Consider the following 21,012-nt stretch of genomic DNA (forward strand, 5'->3'; position numbering starts at 1 on the left):
CAACTCTACCTCTGTGCCACAGTGCCATCCTTAAGTTAATTAAGGAACGGAGCCAAGATGCTATTTTAACCACCTTGCCTCAATGTGCTCTGACCCTTGAACATACCAGCATGATAACATAGAAACATAGAAAATAGGTGCAAGAGTAGGCCATTCGGCCCTTCGAGCCTGCACCGACCGCCATTCAATATGATCATGGCTGATCATCCAACTCAGTATCCTGTACCTGCCTTCTCTCCATACCCCCTGAATGGACGGATGCCTTTGGGTGAGATTAATCCATCCAATCCCAATGGTCTGTCCTCTCCCCATAGACCTGCATAATCGTTCCTTTCTGTTACTTATTCAACTCCTTTTTGAATTCTGCAACTAATCTGCCTCACCTACTCATCTCTGGCAGTGCACTTCAGATGCTAACCAGTCACTGTGTAAAAAGCAATTCTCCCCTTGTCACTTTTGATAATTGATTTCATTCTGTGTTCCTTGATTCATGATCAGTTTCTCTCCCATCTCTGACCATATCCCTCGTCATTTCCATATCAACTCCCTCTCACCACCTTGTCCGTTCCAAGAGAACCACCAACAGCTTCTCCAATCCATCCACGTAATGAAAGCCCCTCATTTCTCAATGTAGTAAATCTCATCGACACTCTCCCCAAGTCTTTTATACCTTTCGCCCAGTGTGGCTGCCAGAAATGGACTCGACTCCAGTTGTGACCTAGCCAGCATTTCAATAAGGTTCATTGTGCCTATAAGCGCCTTGAGTATTCTAGAAAGGCGCTATATAAATCCCATCCATTATTATTATTATTATATGCTCATAGGTTCATAGGTTCATTAGTGATAGAAGCAGAATTAGGCCATTTAGTGCATCAAGTCTCCTCTGCTATTCAATCATGGGTGATCTATCTCACCCTCTTAACCTCATTCTCCTACCTTCTCCCCATAACCCCTGACACCCGTACTAATCAAGAATCTATCTATCTCTGACTTAAAACTATGGGTGCTGTCTGTACGTTTCCCCGTGACCTGCGTGGGTTTTCTCCGAGATTGTCGATTTCCTCCCACACTCCAAAGACGTACAGGTTTGTAGGTTAATTGGCTTGGTGTATGTGCAAATTGTCCCTAGTGTGCGTAGGATAGTGTTAGCGTGTGGGAATCGCTGGTTGGTGAGGACTCGGTGGGCCGAAGGGCCTGTTTCTGCGCTGTACCTCTAGCCTAAACTAAACTAAACTAAAATATCCATTGACTTGGCCTCCACAACTTTTTGTGGCAATTAATTTCACAGATTCAAGTTCAAATGAGTTTATTGTCATGTGTCCCTATATAGGACAATGAAATTCTTGCTTTGCTTCAGCACACAGAACATAGTAGGCATTTACTACAAAACAGATCAGTGTGTCCATATACCATTATATAAATATATACACACATGGATAAATAAACTGATAAAGTGCAAATAACAGTAAATGGGTTCATAATAATCAGAGTTTTGTCCGAGCCAGGTTTAATAGCCTGATGGCTATGGGGAAGTAGCTATTCCTGAACCTGGTTGTTGCAGTCTTCAGGCTCCTGTACCTTCTACCTGAAGGTAGCAGGGAGATGAGTGTGTGGCCAGGATGATGTGGGTCTTTGATGATAATGCCAGCCTTTTTGAGGCAGCGATTGCGATAAATAAATCGCATTCACCACCCTCTTGCATGCCTGCTGTTATTTGTAAAGCCCAGGGATTCGTAGTTTCTTTAAAGAGTTTCTCAATCTGACCTGCACCTTCAATGTACTGCAAACACACATCCCCCAGCCTCTCTCTTCCTGAACCCCTTTTAGCATTTTAGAATTTGAATGTTTATAAATACAGCACAGTAGGTGCAGCTGTTAGACAAGAGGAGAATACATAGGACTGTCATTATAGAAACATGAAGATATCACTAATCTGCTGCCTCATTCTGCATTCGATTCTGACCTCGGGTGCTCTGTCTCTGTGGAGTTTGCCTGTGAGGCTGCGGGTTTTTCTCTGGGTGCTCCAGGTTCCTCCCACATCCCAAAGACACGCAGGTTTGTAGGTTAATTAACGGCAGTAAATTTACCCCCAGTAGTGGATGAGAAAGTGGGAGAACATCTTGATTGAACTGGTGATTAATTGTCGGTGTGGTCTCGATGGGCTGAAGGGCCTGTTTAAATGCTGTATCTCTAAACTAAACTAAATCATCACATATCCTAGAAACAAGAAACTGCAGGTGCTGGTTTAAAAATAAAGTTACAAAGTGCTGGAGTAACTCAGCGGGTTAGCCAGCATCTCTGGTGACCATAGAAAAGTGACGTTTCGGGAAGGGTCTCAACCCAAAACGTCGCCTATCCACATTCTCCAGAGATCCTGCCTGACCCACTGAGTGACTCCAGTACTTTGTGTTTCCACACCTCTTAGTATTCTCCCATTTTTTCTGTGGTTCTTTGTCTTGACCACTGAAATGTCTTACTTACCGAACAGTGAAAGGCTTGGATAGAGTGGATGTGGTGATGGAGAGGATGTTTTCACCAGTGGGAGACTCTAGGACGAGAGGTTATAGCCTCACAATTAAAGGACATTCCTTTCGGAAGGAGACGAGGAGAAATTTATTTAGTCAGAGGGTGGTGAATCTGTGGAATTCTTTGCCACAGAAGGCTGTGGAGGCAAAGTCAATTTGATATTTTTAAGACAGCGAAAGGTAGATTCTTGATTATTGCGGGTGTCAGCGTTTATGGGGAGAAGGCAGGGGAATGGGGTTAGGAAGGAGAGATAGATCAGCCATAATTGAATGACGTAGGCTTGATGGGCCAAATGGCCTAATTCTGCTTCCATCACCTTATGATACATGCCCCAAGATGCATTAAATCATACTTCTTCAGAATGAATTCCATTTGCCACACTTCTGCTTGGTTGACTAGTCCATCATCTTCCTGGAGACTAGAGATTTCTTCCTCAGCATCAACCACACCGCTACTTTCTGTATCATCTTAAAACCTTAAAACCTTGTTAATGGTTTGGACATGCTAGAGGCAGGAAACATGATCCCGATGTTGGGGGAGTCCAGAACCAGGGGCCACAGTTTAAGAATAAGGGGTAAGCCATTTAGAACGGAGATGAGGAAACACTTTTTCACAAAGATAGTTGTGAGTGTGTGGAATTCTCTACCTCAGAGGGCGGTGGAGGCAGGTTCTCTGGATACTTTCAAGAGAGAGCTAGATGGGGCTCTTAAAAATAGCGGAGTCAGGCGCTATGGGGAGAAGGCAGGAACGGAGTACTGATTGGTGATGATCAGCCATGATCACATTGAATGGCGGTGCTGGCTCGAAGGGCTGAATGGCCTACTCCTGCACCTATTGTCTATTGTCTATTGTCTAAACAGTTCTGAGCTGAGAAACATAGAACTGCAGATGCCAATTAATACGCAAAAGGGCACAAAGTCCTGGAGTAACTCAGCAGGTCAAGGAACATCTCTGGAGAATCTGGATAGGTGACATTCAGGTCGAGACCCTTCTTATGGCACTTCTTTAGATCCATGTTTTCCGGAGATGCTGCCTGACCAGCTGAGTTACTCCAGCACTTTTTGTCCTTAAGTGCAGGAATAAACTGCAGATGCTGGTTTAAACCAAAGATAGACACAAAGAGTTGAGTAACTCAGTGGGTCAGGCAGCATCTCTAGAGAAAAGAAATAGGTTATGTTTCAGGTCAAGACCCTTCTTCAGACTGAGAGTCAGGGGAGTAGACTTAGACAATAGACAGTAGATAAAAGACAATATGTGCAGGAGTAGGCCATTCGGCCCTTCAAGCCATTCAATGTGATCATATCTGATCATCCACAATCAGTACCCCGTTCCTGCCTTCTCCCCATATCCCCTGACTCCACTATCTTTAAGCCATATCTAGCTCTCCTTTGAAAGTATCCAGAGAACGGGCCTCCACCACCCTCTGAGGCAGAGAATTCCACAGCATCACAACTCTCTGTGTGAAAAAGTGTTTCCTCATCTCCATTCTAAATGGCTTACCCCTTATTCTTAAACTGTGGCCCCTGGTTCTGGTCTCCCCCAACATCGGGAACATGTTTCCTGCCTCTAGCATGTCCAAACCCTTCATAATCTTATATGTTTCAAAAATGACCACTCTCATCCTTCTAAACTCCAGAGTGTACAAGCCCAGCCGCTCCATTCCCTCAGCATATGACAGTCCCGCCATCCCGGGAATTAACCATGTAAACCTACGCTGCACTCCATCAATAGCAAGAATGTCCTTCCTCAAATTTGGAAACCAAAACTGCACACACTACTGCAGGTGTGGTTTCACTAGGGCCCTGTATAACTGCAGAAGGACCTCTTTGCTCCTATACTCAACTCCTCTTGTTATGAAGGTCAACATGCCATTCGCTTTCTTCACTGCCTGCTACACCTGCATGCTTACTATCATTGACTGATGAACAAGGAACCCCAGATCTCGTTGTACTTCCCCTTTTCCCAACTTGACACCATTTAGATAATAAAGTGCCTTCCTGTTTTTCCTACCAAAGTGGATAACCTCACATTTATCCACATTAAACTGCATCTGCCATGCATCTGCCCACTCATCCAACCTGTCCAAGTAACCCTGCATTCTCATAGCATCCTCCTCACAGTTCACACTGGCACCCAGCTTTGTGTGATCTGCAAGTTTGCTAATGTTACTTGTAATCCCTGCATCTAATATATTGATAAATCATTAATATATACTTGATGGGCCGAATGACCTAATTCTGCTCCAATTCCTTATGAATGGAAAACAAGAGATATAACAGTGATAGAAAGAGATATAGAACAAATGGATGAAAGATATGCATGAAAGTAACAACGATAAAGCCACTGTTAGCTGTGGGCTAGGGGGAAATGAGTTACAAACAATGAAACTCACCAGGACAACATTGAAACTAGTACAACAACTAGGGTGGGGGAGGGATGGAGAGTGTTGTTAGAGAAATCAATATTCATATCGCTGGGTTGTCCTTAACAGTTCTGAGCCAGTGGGACTTCAGTGGAAACAACTTCACAGGTGCAAAAACACATGTCTCTTTCACTATGTTTAAGAAGGAACTGCAGGTGCTGGAACAATCGAAGGTAGACAAAAATGCTGGAGAAACTCAGTGGGTGAGACAGCATCTATGGAGCGAAGGAATGGATGACGCTTCGGGTCGAGATCCTTCTTCGGACTGATGAAGGGTCTCGACCCGAAGCATCACCCATTCCTTCACTCCATAGATGCTGCCTCACCCTCTGAGTTTCTCCAGCATTTTTGTCTACCGTCTGTCTCTTTCACTAGAATCACAGGGGTTTAATTTTACAGCTAGCTTGCCATATGGGATCTGGTCAAGATTCTTGTTCTAATCATTGTAGACCACATCAGATACACTGCCCTCATTAATTACTCTTGTTACCTCCTCAAAATATTAGGTTTTGTTAGTTAAATGTGGTCTTCCCTCAGTTCAGTTTAGTTTATTGTCATGTGTACCGACGTACAATGAAAAGTTATGTTGCGTGCTGTGCAGTGAGCAGAATGACAACACATGATTACAATCGTGCCATTTACAGTGCATAGATACATGGTGAGGTAATAACATTTAGTGCAAGGTAAAGCCAGCAAAGTCCGATCAAGGATAGTCTGAGGGTCACCAAACTGGTAGATAGTAGTTCAGCACTGCTCTCTGGTTGTGGTAGGATGATTCAGTTGCCTGATAACAGCTGGGAAGAAACTGTCCCTGAATCTGGAGGTGTGCGTTTTCACACTTCTACGCCTTTTGCCTGATGGGATGGGGGGAAGAAGGAGTGGCCAGGGTGTGATTGATAGCTGTGGGCTAGGGGTAAAATGAGTTACAAACAATGAAACTCACCAGGACAACATTGAAACTAGTACAACAACTAGGGTGGGGGAGGGATGGAGAGAGAGGGTTACTTGAAGTTAGAGAAATCAATATTCATATAACTGGGGAATATAACTAGTCCTTGGTTATGCTGCTGGCCTTGCCGAGTTAACAAATACACATAGATTTTTTCTGATTAATTTGCACCTTTTCAAATGCACACCTATGTTGTTGCTTAGGAAAAAAAACTATAAATCTTCCACCACAGGATAAACTAACCCAGCCTGCATTTCTTTGTGTGGGAAGGAACTGCAGATGAACTGGGCGTGCACATCTCTGAAGATCTTTCCTGGTCCGAGAACACTAATGCAATCATCAAAAAAGCACATCAGCGCCTCTACTTCCTGAGAAGATTACGGAGAGTCGGATTGTCAAGGAAGACTCTCTCTAACTTCTACAGGTGCACAGTCGAGAGCATGCTGACCGGTTGCATCGTGGCTTGGTTCGGCAATTTGAGCGCCCTGGAAAGGAAAAGACTACAAAAAGTAGTAAACACTGCCCAGTCCATCATCGGCTCTGACCTTCCTTCCATCGAGGGGATCTATCGCAGTCGCTGCCTCAAAAAGGCTGGCAGTATCATGAAAGACCCACACCATCCTGGCCACACACTCATCTCCCTGCTACCTTCAGGTAGAAGGTACAGGAGCCTGAAGACTGCAACAACCAGGTTCAGGAATAGTTACTTCCCCTCAGCCATCAGGCTATTAAACCTGGCTCGGACAAAACTCTGATTATTACCAACCACTTTCTGTTATTTGCACTATCAGTTTATTTATTCATGTGTGTATATATTTATATCATGGTATATGGACACATTTATCTGTTTTGTAGTAAATGCCTACTATTTTCTGTGTGCTTAAGCAAAGCAAGAATTTCATTGTCCTATACAGGGACACATGACAATAAACTAACTTGAACTTGAACTTGAACTTGAATTTACACCAAAGATAGACACAAAATGATGGAGTAACTCAGCGGGTCAGGCAGCATCTCCTGAGAAAAGGAATAGGTGACGTTTCAGGTCGAGACCCTTCTTCAGACTGTATTTATTTGATACAGATGGATGAGAGGGGATCTTATTGAAACATATAAGATTATTAAGGGTTTAGGCACGCTAGAGGAAGGAAACATGTTCCCGATGTTGGGGGAGTCCAGAAACAGGGGCCACAGTCAGCGGCGGACTGGGTCTAAAAATTTTGGTTGCCAGGAGACAAAGGGGGCCCACTTCATCAGGGGCCCACTTGCCATCGGGCAAGCTGACACCCTGGCCAGTCCGCCACTGGCCACAGTTTAAGAATAAGGGGTAAGCCATTTAGAACGGAGATGAAGAAACACTTTTTCACACAGTGAGTCTATGGAATTCTCTGCTTCAGATGGCGGTGGAGGGCGGTTTGCTGGATACTTTCAAGAGAGAGCTAGAGAGGGCTCTTGAAGATAGCGGAGTCAGGGGATATGGGGGGAAGGCAAGAACGGGGTACTAATTGTGGATGATCAGCAATGATCACATTGAATGCCGGTGCTTATACTGGCTTGAAGGGCCGAATGGCCTACTCCTGCACCTATTGTCTATTGTCTATTGATTTGATCCCTTCCTCCATTTTAGCAACATTTAATCAATATTCAGTACATCATCTCACTTTTTGCAGTAATGTTCACAATGAATGGACACAGAGCCAAAGCAGGTGTTTGGTTTAGTTTAGTTTAGAGATACAGCGCGGAAACAGGCCCTTCAGCCCACCGAGTCCGCGCCGACCAGCGATTCCCACACACTAGCACTATCAAACATGTAGGACAATTTTACATTTTATACCAAGCCAATTAACATACAAACCTGTACGTCTTCGGAGTGTGGGAGGAAACCTGAGCACTCGGAGAAAAACCCACGTGGTCACGGGGAGAACATAGAAACTCCGTATGGACAGGACGGTCCTGTAGTCAGAATCGAACCTGGGTCTCTGGCGCTGTGTGGCAGCAACTCTACCACTGCTCCATGCTGGATATACAGATAGGAATCCCTCAACCAGCTTTTACATTCAACAATGAGACAAGCTTTTTTAAAGTTGCCTTTGTGGGTCGTTTCTCAATATGCGTTGTTGCCTTGAACAGGTTGTTCCCATTGATAAATATCTATCGATTTTTGTTTGAAATGCAACAAATTGTCCTAGAATACCCTGCTCGAAAGGTCGGTGGAAGCAGATTGAAGAGATATTTTGAAAAAGGAAGTGGGTGCATATTAGAAAAGCAAGATTATTCAGAGATATGTGGACTTTAGCCCTTTTAAATGGAAACATAGAAGCATAGAAACTAGGTGCAGGAGGAGACCATTCGGCCCTTCGAGCCAGCACCGCCATTCATTGTGATCATGGCTGATCGTCCCCTATCAATAACCCGTGCCTGCCTTCTCCCCAAATCCCTTGACTCCACTAGCCCCTAGAGCTCTATCTAACTCTCTCTTAAATCCATCCATTGATTTGGCCTCCACTGCCCTCTGTGGCAGGGAATTCCATAAATTCACAGCTCTCTAGGTGAAAACGTTTTTTCTCACCTCAGTCTTAAATGACCTCCCCTTTATTCTAAGACTGTGGCCCCTGGTTCATGACTCGCCCAACATTGTAGTGTACACACGGTAGTGTGTAAGGAGCAATTTACACCCCTTAATTCACAGTCCTTAAGGAGTTCCTTTAAACCTAACACAGGATGGATGGGCTGAATGGCCTGCTTCCATGCTGTTTCATTTTGTGACAAGCCATGTGTATTAGGAAGTTTTAACTTGATCAGTCTGAAGAAGGGCCTCGACCCAAAACGTCACCCATTCCTTCTCTCCAGAGATACTGCCTGTCCCGCTGAGCTACTCCAGCATTTTGTGTCTATCTTCAGTATTTATCTCCAGTTCCGTCCTTGATCAGTGCTGCTTTAAGTAATCTTAGCAAGGACAGCACTTGGCCATGGAATAACTCTACCGGGGTGAATAGCAAGGGAGCTCTTCTCTTCCAATTATTGACCACCCTATATCTCCTGTTCAGGTCACGATCAAGGCAGAAATAGCACAAGATTGCAGCACAGAGAAATAAGATCCTCCGCTATTTCCATGTGATCACCATCTGATTAGGATTTGATTACAGGAATGAGGAAGTCTTATTGTAACTCAGCGGGTCAGACAGCAACTCTGGAGACAAGGATTAGGTAACGTTTCGGCTCGAATCCCTTCATCTTGAGCCGAAACAGTGTTGTCTGACCCACTGAGTTACTCCAGCATTTTGTGTCTATCTTCAGTTCCTCCTTACACAGGTCTAATTGTCAGGCCTTGGTGAGACTGCAGCAGAATATTGTTCACAGTTTTGGTCTCTTCATGTAAAAGGGAGAGAGGGAGAGAGCAGCAGGGACACGGTAGTGTGTAGGGAGCAATTTACAGTCCTTAAGGATGACTGAGTGGAGGTGCTCAACAAAACGATCGCCGGGCCTGCACTTTGTCTCGCCGATATAAAGGAGTCCACACCTGGAACAGCGGATACAGTAGATGGGATTGGAGGAGGTGCAAGTGAACCTCTGCCTCACCTGAAAAGACTGTCGGGGTCCTTGGACGGAGTCGAGGAGGAAGGTATATGGACAGGTGGTGCATCTCCTGCAGTTGCAGAGGAAAGCACCTGGGGAGGGGGTGGTTCAGGTGGGAAGGGACGAGTAGGTTTGATGTGTGAGGTGTGTTTTAAGTTGCCCTGGAGTCAGGGGATATTTCATTGAAACCTATAAAATGTTTGGATGGCTTGACAGGCCAGATTCAGGGTGGATGTTTTCCGATGGAGCAGGAGGCACTGTTTGAGAAAAAAGGTAGATCATTTAACACTGAGGTGATAGAATCACAAGGTAAATGGACAAGTGAATGCACAGAGACTTCTACCCAGGGTCCGGGAATCAAGAACCAGAAAACACAGGCTTAAGGTGAGAGGGGAAAGAACTGAGGGGCAACTTTTTATGGGTATATGGAATAAGCTGCCAGAGGAGATAGTTGAGGCAGGTACAACAACAACATTTCCGGATATTTGCTCAGGTAACATGAATAGGAAAGGAGTTGAGGGAGGGATATGGACCAAATGCAGGCAAATGGGACCAGCTTAGGAGCAACATCTTGGTCGGCATGGACAAGTTGGGGCGAAGAGCCTGTTTCCGTGCTCCGTGTCTCTACGACTCTCTGTTTTAAGATATTTCTTCACTCAAAGCTTAATTCCCGGGATGGCGGGACTGTCAAATGCTGAGAGAATGGAGCAGCTGGGCCTGTACACTCTGGAGTTTAAAAGGATGAGAGGGTATCTCATTGAAACATATAACGATTCTTAAGGGTTTGGACACGCTAGGCAGGAAACATGTTCCCGATGTTGGGGGAGTCCAGAACCAGGGGCCACAGTTTAAGAATATGCAGTAAGCCATTTAGAACGGAGACGAGGAAACACTTTTTCTCACAGAGAGTGGTGAGTCTGTGGAATTCTCTGCCTCAGAGGGCAGTGGAGGCAGGTTCTATGGATGCTTTCAAGAGAGAGCTAGATAGGGCTCTTAAAAATAGTGGAGTCTTGGGATATGGGTAGAAGGCAGGAACGGGGTACTGATTGGGGATGATCAGCCATGATCACATTGAATGGCTCGAAGTGCCGAATGGCCTACTCCTGCACCTATTGTCTATTGTCTATTGTCAAAGCGTGGTGGTCCATTGTAATTGTCCACCTCAAAGACCTGTTGAGTCTCAGTCGCTGAGGCATTCAAAACAAAGGTGTAGAGATTTCTGGATATTGAATGGATCAGGTTAAAATGGAGATAATGTTGGAAACTGTGGCTGAGGTTGTTGATGAAAAGAGAATTTGTGATCTAGATGAAGAGTGGAGCTGGCTCGCAGGCATACAAGGCCTAGACTTTTAACTATACTTCCTCTTGCAGCTCCCCCATGACCAATAGCATTGCACTGCAACACTGATGGAAGGAGGTAGACCTGAAGGAAACGTTGTGTGGGAAGGAACTGTAGATGCTGGTTTATACCGAAGATAGACACAAAGTGCTGGAGTAACTCAGCGGGTCAGGCAGTAACTTTGGAGAAAAAGGATGGGTGACCTCAGCATTGGCCTGCGCAATCTCCCAGTTGCAAAAACATTTTAACTCCCATTCCCATTCCCACGCTGACCTTTCTGTCCTGGGTCTCCTCCACTGTCAGTGAGGCCACACGCAAATTGGAGGATAACAGCACCTCGTATTTCGCTTGGGCAACTTACACTCCAGCAGTATGACCGTTGATTTCTCTAATTTCAAGTAACCCCTGCATTCCTTCTCTCCCCCACAACCTCCCTCCCCGCCATAGTCACCCTACTAGTTCCACTGTCCGCATCCCTGTATCTCTCTTGTTATCACCTCTTCCCCAGCCAGCAATGGGCCATTATGGTCTCCACTCCTCCTTCCTCATCTGTTACTGGCCCTGATTTGTTCTGGCCTTTTCCTATCTCCAGTCCCCACTTTAAGTCTGAAGAAGGGTACCAACCCGAAATGTCACCCAGAGATGCTGCCTTGCCTGCTGAGTCACTCACTCCAGCATTTTGTGACTCTATTCAGTGCCTGAAGGAAAGCTTGCTTGGCAAAAGTTGTCGAAAGCTGCTGCTTCCTCTGCAACTGTGCAATACTTTACAACGAGTAGGAGAGAAAAGGAATTATATAACGAAGGGTGAGTCATTGGGAGGCGTCCACATGAAATCCACTTAATGCTGGTCTGACCTGATTGTTAGTTAGCATTCGTGACACATCACACAATTATATTTTTTCCCTCTCTTCATAAATTCACTGAACATGTCCCACATGCCCAAATTGTCACATTATTTCACACGGGCTTTGTTGAAGCTGTTTGGGGTTTTTTTTCCCCCCCGATATTATTAAGGTTTTTACATTTCAATGAACTCACATCATAAATTACTCAGAAGCAACGAAAAGCTTCTTCACAGCACACGAGTGTTCGTTGCTCCCCTAGCGTGGACCAGAAAGTCACTAATCTGATGCTCAGTTTTGTTACATTCTCCACATAAACAGTCTGCCAGTAATCACTGCCTGGGGTCACACATGAAGATCCTGAAGTTCATGGAAGTAGATTCATATAACCAGGCGCCGGAAACATAGAAACATAGAAACATAGAAAATAGGTGCAGGAGTAGGCCATTCGGCCCTTCGAGCATGCACCGCCATTCAACATGATCATGGCTGATCATCCAACTCAGTATCATGTACCTGCCTTCTCTCCATACCCCCTGATCCCTTTAGCCACCAGGGCCACATCTAACTCCCTCTTAAATATAGCCAATGAACTGGCCTCAACTACCTTCTGTGGCAGAGAGTTCCAGAGGTTCACCACTCTCTGTGTAAAAAATGTTTTTCTCATCTCGGTCCTAAAAGATTTCCCTTTTATCCTTAAACTGTGACCCCTTGTCCTGGACTTCCTCAACATCGGGAACAATCTTCCTGCATCTAGCCTGTCCAACCCTTTAAGAATTTTGTAAGTTTCTATAAGGCCCCCCCTCAATCTTCTAAATTCTAGCGAGTACAAGCCGAGTCTATCCAGTCTTTCTTCATATGAAAGTCCTGACATCCCAGGAATCAGTCTGGTGAACCTTCTCTGTACTCCCTCTATGGCAAGAATGTCCTTCCTCAGATTAGGAGACCAAAACTGTACGCCATACTCCAGGTGTCGTCTCACCAAGACCCTGTACAACTGCAGTAGAACCTCCCTGCTCCTATACTTAAATCCTTTTGCTATGAATGCTAACATACCATTCGCTTTCTTCACTGCCTGCTGCACCTGCATGCCTACTTTCAATGACTGGTGTACCATGACACCCAGGTCTCGTTGCATCTCCCCTTTTCCTAATCGGAAAGAACAGTGTTTGTTTTTTTTCCTTTAGTTTCGAGATACAGCTCAGAAACAGGCCCTTCGGCCCACCGGGTCCGCGCCGACCAGCACGCTAACACTATCCTGCGCACACGAGGGACATTTTACATTTACACCAAGCCAATTAACCTACAAACCCGTACGTCTTTGGAGTGTGGGAGGAAAAAAAAGATCTCGGAAAAAACCCACGCAGGTCACGGGGAGAACGTACAAACTTCGTAACGATAGCACCCGTAGTCAGGATCGAACCTGGGACTCCAGCGCTGCATGCGCTATAAGGCAGCAACTCTACCACTGCGCCACCGTGCCGCTCGAATAGAATCATTGAATCATTGAGTTTCTTCATAATTATTATTATTTTTAAAAATCAAGTTATATCACCAAATACGCACAATGAAATCCATTGAAGAGTCCCCAAAATCGACACTGACATACGGGTGAAGTCTCGGATAGCTGCACACAAGCTGCACCTCTCAATTGAAAGTGGTGATAAAGAAGGCTATATTATCTTGAAACTGAAACAGTCAATCCCTTTTGAAGTAAATGGGATTTTAAAATACCCAGTGATTGCATGCAAGGAATAGCAATGGCACAATATGCTACTGAGTACAGAAGCTACTCGTCAGTTTCAATAGTCCTTGGGAAATAGTTTTCCTCCTGCATCTTATTCTTCGATTGGGTTGCCCGCTTATAGACAGATACAGTGTGGCAACCCAACTTGCCCACACCGGCCAACATGTCCCAACTGCACACGTCCCACCTGCCAGCATTTCCTCCATATCCCTCCAAACCTATCTATCCATGTAGTGGCATACACGCAGCAAAGTGTGGAGTCATGCATTTGGTAGTAGGAATAAAGGTGTAGAGGGGAGAGGATTCAGAAATTGGATTCAGGTGCATATAAATATATATATTCAGACCCAGTCTGAAGAAGGCTCCCGACTCGAATCATCACCCATCCTTTTTCTCCAGAGGTGATACCTGTCTGGCTAAGGAACTGCAGATGCTGGTTTATACCAAAGATAGACATAAAGTCCTGGAGTAACTCAACAGGTCTGAAGAAGGGTCTCGGCCCGAAACGTCACCCATTCCTTCTTTCTGTAGACGCTGCCTGTCCCGCTGAGTTAATCCAGCTTTTTGTGTTTATCGTTGGTTTAAACCAGCATCTGCAGTTCCTTGTTTCCACATGTAGGATTCATGCAGATTCAGAGCCTGTGGGGTTCTTCAACCATAGAACCACTACGGTTTAATAAGAGAACTCAATAACAAATCTTCATATAGCCCATAGAATTGAAGAGCTGAAGCAGAACCAAACAAGATCATTCTGACATGTGTTTGATGAGCCAAATGTCTCTTTCTGTGCTGTAATAATTCTATCCTGCTATATCTGAACAAATGTTCTTATATATTGTTGACAATGCAGGAAATGTATGTTTCCTTACACCAATTTGGTTGATCTGCTATAAAAATGATCCCTGGCCACAGGTCTTATATTGAGAAGTATTAGATACGGGACCAGCAACTGATATTGTGTTGCAAAATAGAAAAAAAATATTTGTACATACTTTTCAGATAGTTTGCTGTTAGACACATAGAAACATAGAAAAATAGGTGCAGGTGTAGGCCATTCGGCCCTTCGAGCCAGCAACATCATTCAATATGATCATGGCTGCTCATCGAAAATCAGTACCCCGTTCCTGCTTTTTCCCCCATATCCTTTGATTCCTTTAGCCCTAGGAGCTAAGTCTTAAGGGCCAGTCCCACTTGCATGCGATTGAGTGCGTTTGGCGCGACCAACCGGAAGCGGAGTTCACGCGAAGTTCGCGCTAAGTTCAGGCTAAGTTCGCGCGTGACGTCATTTACGTCATCAGGCACCGCCACGCCGGGCGGTGACGTCATCGCGCAATGCCACGCGCTAGGCGTACGCCAGCAAGACACTGCGTACACCGTCAAGACGCTGCGTATGATGTCAAAAGGCTGCGTACGACCGCAATGCGCCTGCGTGCTGACAGGCCGTTGGCGCGCGAAGATTTCGGCCACTGCAAGAATTTCGGAGCCCCGCGCAATGTCGGGACCAGCCCCGCACAACTCCGCGCTTCTAAGTGGGACCGGCCCCGCGCGGCCATACATTGCCCGTATGCCTCAAGCGACCACGAGGCTGTGTAATTTGCGAGCCAAGGTTGCGTAAGTGGGACAGGCCCTTAACTCTCTCTTGAAAACATCCAGTGGATTGGCCTCCACTGCCTTCTGCGGCAGAGAATTCCACAGATTCACAACTCTCTGGGTGAAAACGTTCCTCATCTCAGTCCTAAATGGCCTACCCCTTATTTGTAAGTGGGGAGGAGACCCATTTGTGTTGCTCTTTCACATAAAGCATACTTATTTCAATTGTTTTAAATTTTAAAGTGGGACTAATGTGGCTGGGACATGTTGGCCGGTGTGGGCAAGTTGGGTCGAAGGGCCAGTTTCTATGCTGTATGACTCAATGACTCTATGACCACTGATTCAACTTGCAAATTAACCTACTGCGAATCTTGCACAAAGGGTAGTGGGTGTATGGAACGAGCTGGATGGATATTCAAAGATTAAAGAGATATGGATCGTGTGTAGGCAGAGCAGATTAGATTATCTTGGCTTCATGTTTGGCACAGACATTATGGGCTCTGAGATGAAAGACCAAAGGGTCTGTTCATGTGCTGCACTTTTACATAGAAACATAGACATAGAAAATAGGTGCAGTAGGAGGCCATTTGGCCCTTCGAGCCATTCAATGTGATCATGGCCTATCATCCACATTCAGCACCCGTTCCTGCCTTCTCCCCATACCCCTTGATTCCTCTAGCCCTAAGAGCTCTATCTAACTCTCTTTTGAATGCATCCAGTGAATCGGCCTCCACTGCCTTCTGAGGCAAATAATTCTACAAATTCACAACTCTCTGGGTGAAAAAGTCTCAGTTCTAAATGGCCTACTCCTTATTCTTAAACGATGACCCCTGGTTCTGGACTCTCCCAACATCGGGAACATATTGTTTAAGAAGGAACTGCAGATGCTGGAAAATCGAAGGTACACAAAAAAGCTGGAGAAACTCAGCGGGTGCAGCAGCATCTATGGAGCGAAGGGAATAGGCAACGTTTCGGGCCGAAACCCGAAGCCCGAAACGTTGCCTTTTTCCTTCGATCCATAGATGCTGCTGCAACCGCTGAGTTTCTCCAGCTTGTTTGTGTACCACCGGGAACATATTTACTGCATCTAACTTGTCCAATCCCTTACTAATTTTATGTGTTGCTGTTAGATCCCCTCCAATCCTTCAAAATTCCAGTAAATACAAGCCCAGTCGTCCCATTCTTTCATCATATGACATTCCGGGAATTAACCTCGTGAACCTACGCTGGTCTCCCTCAATAGCAAGAATGTCCTTCCTCAAATTAGGACATAATAATTTTCTATGCATTATAAAACTTTATTATTACGGACTCAAGGTCCAGGCAAGGGGCAACATTACATAAAAAATGCATTGCATATTAAATATCATAAAATACATATAAAATCTTAGTATATCACTTATAAAAACATCATAATTTATATTTTTAAAAATACACAATACATAAGTTAAATTGTGGCCTATGACTGCAAACATCTAAATGAGATGCCAGCCAAAGAAAACTTGCCAGGAAGGAATTAGGGAAATCAAAGCAAAGGCACATGGCTGGTTGAACAGCAGCTGGACAGGTCAGAGCAGAGGCAGGAGGTGCAATGGTGGTGGAGCTCATCAGTCTTGATAACGAGGCCAGTCTGTTTGTTGTCCATGCCACATCACACACAGGCCTCAGCTCTAATTAGCGGGGCAGTGGAGACAAACAGGAGGGGTAGATCACATCCCTGATGTGATCAGAAACTTCACAAGTTACCGGAGTAGAATTAGGCCATTCGGCCCATCGAGTCTACACCGCCATTCAATCCTGGCTGATCACTGCCTCCTAATCCCATTTTCCTGCCTTCTCCCCATAACCCTTTAATTTGTCTATCTCTGCCTTAAAAATATCCACCGACTTGGCCTCCACAACCTTCTATGGCAATGAGTTCCACACATTAACCACCCTCTGATGAAAGAAGTTCCTCCTCACCTCCTTTCTATAAGAGCGCCCTTTAATTCTGAGGCTGCGACCTCTGGTCCTGTACTCTCCCACCAGTGGAAACATCCTTTCCACATCCACTCTATCTATATCTATCAGAGAAAGTGGTATGTTGTTGCCGCCGGAATAAACAAACCAGAATGAGGACTCCTTGAGCACACGACGAAGGAAACCACGTGTTGAGTAATTAATTTAATTCAGTGGCACGCAATATTACACATGGGCCGTGTTTCAAAAGAAAACTAGTTCTGCGTAAAAATAAATCTGAAAACAAAGCAGAAGCAAGCATAGCCCAAAATATTCCTGAATACCTAACCCGATTTGGGAAATTCCAGTTAGAAACATAGAAAATAGGTGCAGGATAGGCCATTTGGCCCTTCGAGCCAGCACTGCCATTCATATAACCATATAACCATATAACAATTACAGCATGGAAACAGGCCATCTCGGCCCTACAAGTCCGTGCCGAATACTTATTTTCCCGTAGTCCATGGCTGATCATCCAAAATCAGTACACCGTTCCTACTTTTTCCCCCTATCCCTTGATTCCGTTAGCCATAAAAACTAAATCTAATTCTTTCTTGAAAACAGTTATCAAATGCAGGCCACTTTGTTCTTGAAACTAATGTCCCTGTCCCACGGTACGAGTTCATTCCAAACTCGTGGTAAGCACGGAGAATGAACGTAGCGGTTACGTCGGAGCTCGGGGACGTCTCTTAGCGTCTCGTAAAGCTAACGGCTGGTAAGCTTGGGAAGACTCGTGAAGATGTTGAAAAATGTCCACGAGAGCTCCGAGTACCGAAGAGCGGCCATTACCGTAAATCTCCGAGTTTGAATCAGGGCAAACTCGGGAGAGCTCTTGGAATGAACTCGTACCGTGGGACAGGGCCATAAGTTTGTGCTTCAACCAAAGGGTATCACGGTGGGTGCAGCGGTAGAACCGCTACCCTACAGCACCAGAGACCCGGGTTCAATCCTGACTACGGGTGCTGTCTGTACGGCGTTTGTACCGTTCTTACCGTGACCGTGGGGGGGTTTTCCCCGGGTGCTCCGGTTTCCTCCTACACTCCAAAGAAGTACAGGATTGTCGGTTAATTGGCTTGGTGTAATTGAAAATTGTCCCGAGTGTGTGTAGGACAGTGTTAGCGTGCGGCGACCACTGGTCAGCACGGACTCGGTGGGCCGAAGGGCCTGTGTCCGTGCTGTATCTCTACACTAAACTAAAGTAAACTAAACCAACGTGGTACTTGTTGCGGTACAATATGTTCCTGTTAGTTACCGCTGACTGTTCTTGGCTCTCTCTGACAGAACTTTGCGAACCTTCTATCTTCCCTGAACTATTGGACAGCCACACATTTGCTAATATCTGTCCAATTTAAAAAAAAACTAAATACCACATGGTATTTTTAGGTTGAAGTTTCACAAATTTATAAATGCTGCAAAATAGATGGGGACGGTAAATGGAGCAAACAGCAGGTGGGGCGAATGAATATGCTGAGGCCAGTATCTGAAGGGGCTGTCCCACTGCAGCAACCTAATCCGTGAGTTAAGAAGAGTGTCTTCGACCTTCAAGCTCGAGGGCACTCGCCTGGAAAACCTCGAGCTGGATCGAACACTCGAACACTCGAACACTCGAACACTCGAACACTCGAACACTCGAACACTCGAACACACACACACACACACACACACACACACACACACACACACACACACACACACACACACACACACACACACACACACACACACACACACACACAAACACACACACTGAAGAGGAAGGTAAAAGACGGCTGCAAAGTGTACGGCACGTCCTTTAGAGAGCGCGGAGGGGAGGGGGTGAAGAGAGAGGGGGTGAAGAGAGAGGGGGTGAAGAGAGAGGGGGTGAAGAGAGAGGGGGTGAAGAGAGAGGGGGTGAAGAGAGAGGGGGGGGGAGAGAGGGTGGGGAGAGGGTGGGGAGAGAGGGGGGGGGAGAGGGGGGGAGAGAGGGGGGGAGAGAGGGGGGGAGAGAAGGGGGGGAGAGAAGGGGGGAGAGAGAGGGGGGGAGAGAGGGGGGGAGAGAGGGGGAGAGGGAGGGGAGAGAGAGGGGGGGAGAGAGAGAGGAGGAGGGAGAGAGGGGGGAGGATAGAGGGGGAGAGAGGGGGGAGGATAGAGGGGGGCGCGAGGGGGAGAGAGGGGGAGAGAGGGGGGAGAGGGGGAGAGAGAGGGGGTGTGAGGGGGAGAGAGGGGGAGAGAGAGGCGGAGAGAGAGGGAGAGAGAGAGCGGGAGAGGGGGGGGGGGGGGGGGGGGGGGGGAGAGGGGGAGGGAGAGGGGGGGGAGGGGGGAGTGGGGGGGGAGAGAAAGGGGGGGAGAGGGGGGAGAGAGGGAAAACTCCAATGAGCCAATTAAAATGCCCGGTCAGCGAATGAGATTGCCTACGGCTGCCCTCGACTGCCTGTAACTAAATAGTGACCCCACTCCACTGCACTACTAGTTAAAAAGAACCATGCCGTCCAAATTTTACGCGGAAAAATTTTCAACATGCTGAAAGTTTATCCACAACGTAGCTGAGGCCGTAAGTACGCGGGAACTTCCCTCGAGCATGAAGGAGAGTTCCAGTGACCTCATAGGACCTCCTAGGACCGCGTGTCGACCATGCTGCGAGTTTGAGTCGAGGGCTAACTCGCGGATTAGGTCGCCACAGTGGGACAGCCCCTATATTCTACATCAGTACTGGACAAGACTTCTGATACTAAAGGACACAAAATGCTGGAGTAACTCAGCGGGTCAGGCAGCATCTCTGGAGAAAAGGAATAGGTAACATTCTGGTTCGAGACTTTTCGAGAGCCTCACTCCCCCGACTCTCAATCTGAAGAAGGGTCTCGATCCAAAACGTCACCTATACCTTTCCTCCAGAGATGCTGCCTGACCCGTTGAGCTAAAGACTATATTAATCAGTGAAGAATTTGTCCATCAAATTACAAGAAACTTTTAAAAGTTCTTCCCAGTTCATCGTGCTGTTGGCATCTTGCAGGGTTGAACAGATTAGCTGCCATATTTAGTTGATTTAAGTTTAGAGATACAGCGCGGAAACAGACCGCTTCGGCCCACACCGACCAGCGATCCCCACACATTAACAAGACCCTACACACACTCAGGATAGTTTTACATTTACACCAAGCCTACAAACCTGTACGTCTTTGGACTGTGGGAGAAAACCCGCGCAGGTCACGGGGAGAGCATACAATCTCCATACAGACAAGCACCCATAGTCAGCATCACACCCGTGTCTCTGGCGCGGTAAGGCAGCAGCTCTACCGATGCGCCGCTGCGCCACCTTCACCTCTGCACGCTGCATCTCAACAGTGATGATACTTCAAATGTCCTGTAAAGGATTTGGGTCATGCAGAGGTGGAAAGGGGTCAGGCTGGATAAAATGCAAGTCACTCCCTATTCCCCCTTTGACTGTCAATAGCAACCAGCACAGCCATTGTGACTGGTGGAGTTTGTTACAGTCCCCAGGTCTGAGTGTAAGTCCTTATTGATTGCTCACGAAATGATGAGAAAACATCTGCCTGCTAAATTAAACAAATGATTTATCTAATTACTATATTGTATATTAACAAAGTGCAATCATCCATTAACTAATGTTCTTTAATTATACCAAACCAGTCAAGTCTATCCCATAATTGAAAGTAAATGCATTCTCTGCTTTAAAGGTTCCAATAAGGGCTAGGAAAAAATAAATCCATGTGCCACGGAGGTAAATATGATGTGGTTGATGAGATCAACTGCTAATCATTGCACAAAGTTAATTACTACAAGCAGGCTGGAGTATGTTAATGCATGTAAAGTTGTTTTCTTTTCAGACACTCCAGTTATCATTTAACACAGCTTGCATGGGGTCATTTTGTAACAACAATAACTTTATACGGACACATTGAGGTGTATCAAATCATGAGAGGAATTGATCGGGTGAATGCGCAGTCTTTTACTCAGGGTGGCGGAATCAAGAACAGGTATAAGGTGAGAGGGAAAAGATTTAATAGGAATCTGAGGGGGCAACTT

At 46.0% G+C, this 21,012-nt stretch overlaps 1 protein-coding gene and 1 long non-coding RNA gene across 2 annotated transcripts in view; both read right to left on the bottom strand.

Moving 5' to 3' along the window:
- The window catches only part of gabrb3 (gamma-aminobutyric acid type A receptor subunit beta3), a 345,776-nt gene that overhangs the window by 298,246 nt on the left and 26,518 nt on the right, over positions 1-21,012 (bottom strand). The window lies entirely within an intron of this gene.
- Positions 166-17,552, bottom strand: LOC116974600. The gene is made up of 3 exons (XR_004412395.1): positions 17,489-17,552; positions 3,842-3,861; positions 166-211 (listed from the first exon to the last, which is right to left on the bottom strand). It is a non-coding gene; the product is annotated as an uncharacterized LOC116974600 (long non-coding RNA).

Source organism: Amblyraja radiata, chromosome 6 (assembly GCF_010909765.2).
Source record: "Amblyraja radiata isolate CabotCenter1 chromosome 6, sAmbRad1.1.pri, whole genome shotgun sequence".
NCBI lineage: Eukaryota > Metazoa > Chordata > Chondrichthyes > Rajiformes > Rajidae > Amblyraja > Amblyraja radiata.